This window comes from Vombatus ursinus, unplaced genomic scaffold (genome assembly GCF_900497805.2).
Source record: "Vombatus ursinus unplaced genomic scaffold, bare-nosed wombat genome assembly UNPS02014791.1, whole genome shotgun sequence".
Taxonomy (NCBI): domain Eukaryota; kingdom Metazoa; phylum Chordata; class Mammalia; order Diprotodontia; family Vombatidae; genus Vombatus; species Vombatus ursinus.
In genome coordinates this window covers 24,707,814-24,710,723 of record NW_020954569.1, presented here as the reverse complement: position 1 = coordinate 24,710,723, position 2,910 = coordinate 24,707,814, and positions in this window count along the sequence as shown.

The window sequence follows — 2,910 nt, the reverse complement described above, 5'->3', positions numbered from 1 at the left end:
TTTTTTCCTTAAAAGGTATAAGTTGTAATTAGCAAATTATTTGTATACAAATCAGTCATTTCAAAAATGAAAGTAATTTTCTCTTTGTAGCTCTATGTGGTAAAAATAGCAGAAAATTGGAGGATGAAGAAATTGAATTCTTTGCTACAAACACTGTGTGTGGTCTTGAACTTTTCCCCTCCAGGGCTACTTTCTCATCTAAACTACAGGATTGGCCTAGATTAACTCTAAGGTCCCTTCCTACTCTAAATATTTAAGTCCAACTTTCCCATTTCCCATCTTATGATACTGTGCTTTAAAATTTGCAAAGAGTTTTCTTGATAAGTCTGAGGCTAGTATTCCAAATATTATCCCTTAGAAAACTTATCACATTCCCTCCCCCCACCCAATATTGTAAAGGTTAATTTAAATGAGGCATATAATTACTGTACTAATTACAAATTATTCTTTTGGAATCATTAAAGCATTTATAAATTTTTCTCTAGTTCACTGCCAACTCCTCCTTCCTATTAGCATTAATTTTCTTGGAATATTAGTGCTTAACTATCTGGCAGAAAAAAAAGTCTCTGTCTCTGTCTACTTTCTTACCCAAAAGTGTATATGCATCATCTTAAAATCCAAATTGTTGATGTCCAAATTTGTGAGGTTTTCTTGTGCTTAGCACAAGACCCCACAGTAGCCAGAGAGAAGGAAATGGCAAGTTAGCAAAAATAATAAGCGTGTTATCATAGTAAAAGAGCAAGCTATTTCTCTGTATTTGGCAAATGATTTAAACATTAACATTTCTTTTTATTTACATGATGCAAAACTGTAATTTTTTTGAAGTTTTATTTATCTAGGACTTTCATAGAAACACTGTGAAATAGGTGATGCAAGATAAGGAAACTGAGGTTCATGCCTAAATAACTTGTCCATCCATGATCACATAACTGGTATGAGTACTGGGACTGGCCTTCTGACTCAAAAGCGGTTCACAAAATCCATTATGCCTTACTTATTTTAAGTTATTTTGCTAGATTTCCCAAACTCCTATTTTCCGAAACAAGCTCTGACATGCTTAAAGTGACTTTATTGAGATTTTAAATTTTAGTCAAACCTATGAGCAAAGCAACTGAAATGTCTAGAAAGGTCACTGAAAAATGACAAGGGAATCCTAAAAAAAAAAAAAATACTGCCAATACTGATAGAGTTTCCTCTTAAGGCATAAGAGTCAAGTCAACATTTTCTTATGAATGCATTCCTAAAAAACGCAATTTTCCAATGCAGTCCCCTCTTGTCTCTGTTTGGCCCCTAGATATGAAGCTTACAAGGTACCTGAGAACTATTATGCAAAGTAGAACTTCTTATCCAAAGCTGCTGAAATTTTCCTTCCAGTTTAAGTCCAGTCTTGGCAGCTGAAACCATCAAGAAGCACTGGGCTTCTGTGGCATGCATGGGAGGGAGCAAAATTATACTCTCACTTCTGATCCCAGTCATGATGTCTCATGCTAAAAGACTGCTGCACTAACACACCAGGGCCATCTGGTCCCATCCTCAACCCCACGAGGAGAAATGTCACACAATTTATTTTCAGCCAGCTGCACCAGACAACACTAATTTGGTATTGTCAAAGAAGAGCTTTTATCACTACTCTGATATCCAGAGTTTGAATCATTTCTTTCTGGCAATGGACTAGCAGCTTATTTTTCTTGTTTGTTTGTTTTGAGGGGGGAGGAACGACAACAGCAAACACTTGTTATATTCAAAGTACATAAAAAAGAGACATAGAAAAATACAATTTCATAACTTCAAAGTAAGTTATGTAGTATTTCAGGTTAGATCCTTTAAGAATTGAAAACAAAGCATCTATAGAAAAGTGAGGTCCTGGGGCAGCTAGGTGGCGCAGTGGATAGAGGACGGGCCCTGGATTCAGGAGAGCCTGAATTCAAATCCAGCCTCAGACACATAACACTTACAAGCTGTGTGACCCTGAGTAAGTCACTTAACCCCATTGCCTAACCAAAAAAAAAAAGAAAAAGAAAAAAAAGAAAAGTGAGGTACTAAGGGCAAAATATCAAAGTGTGAAAAGACAAAGACAGCTGGACTATATGATTCTAAGTTCTGCTCCCACTAACTTGCCTTGCCTGTTGTTCACAAGGCTTCATTTCCCTGTGCAGACATAGACCCAAGAAGAGAGCCTGGGAACCAAAAGCATCTTAATGCAGAACTTCTCCCAGGCCAGGAAGGTAAATGTGTTAAGAAGAAAGACCAAAAAAGACATAGAGAGAAAAACCTGGGGAGACAAGACATATACAGTTTCCATTCTTCTCCCACCTTCTACAGTGAAAAAAGACAAAGTCTACAAAAGCAGGGAGCCAATTAAATTAATACCATGTGCCACTAGTCACTTTCCAAGTTGTTCATTCATTTTTAAAAGGGTCATACACTTAGGGTCCTGCCCTCCACAAGAGTGGAACAGACCAAACACAAATGAACTCAAGAAAGATTTCAATATAATCATGAATAGCAATCATGATGGAGTAATAAAGAAAATAAGAGAGGTTGGTGTACACATTTAACTTTCTGATTTTTAACTCTTGGTAGGCTACCATGTTCTCCACAAAATATATCTTGGTACCTCTTGGGCAGGTTTTAGCACTGATTTGTGTGATTCAGTTTGGCATTTTCTACATTCCATGAACTGCCTGAATTAAGATTTTGGTTGACGACAACCATACGTATTTTCTGAAGTGAAGATTTCTTTCTAGAATAAAAATTAGAAGTGTTACATGTCCACATAGTACATGCTGTATTAGTGAAGGTCTGAGAAAAGAAGTCATTAGCTTCCAATGTTCAAAAAGCTTTGGGTTCATAGTACTATCCCCTGTTTTGAGATAAGCTATAGAAATGAAAACTCTGTAAGCAAAAAAG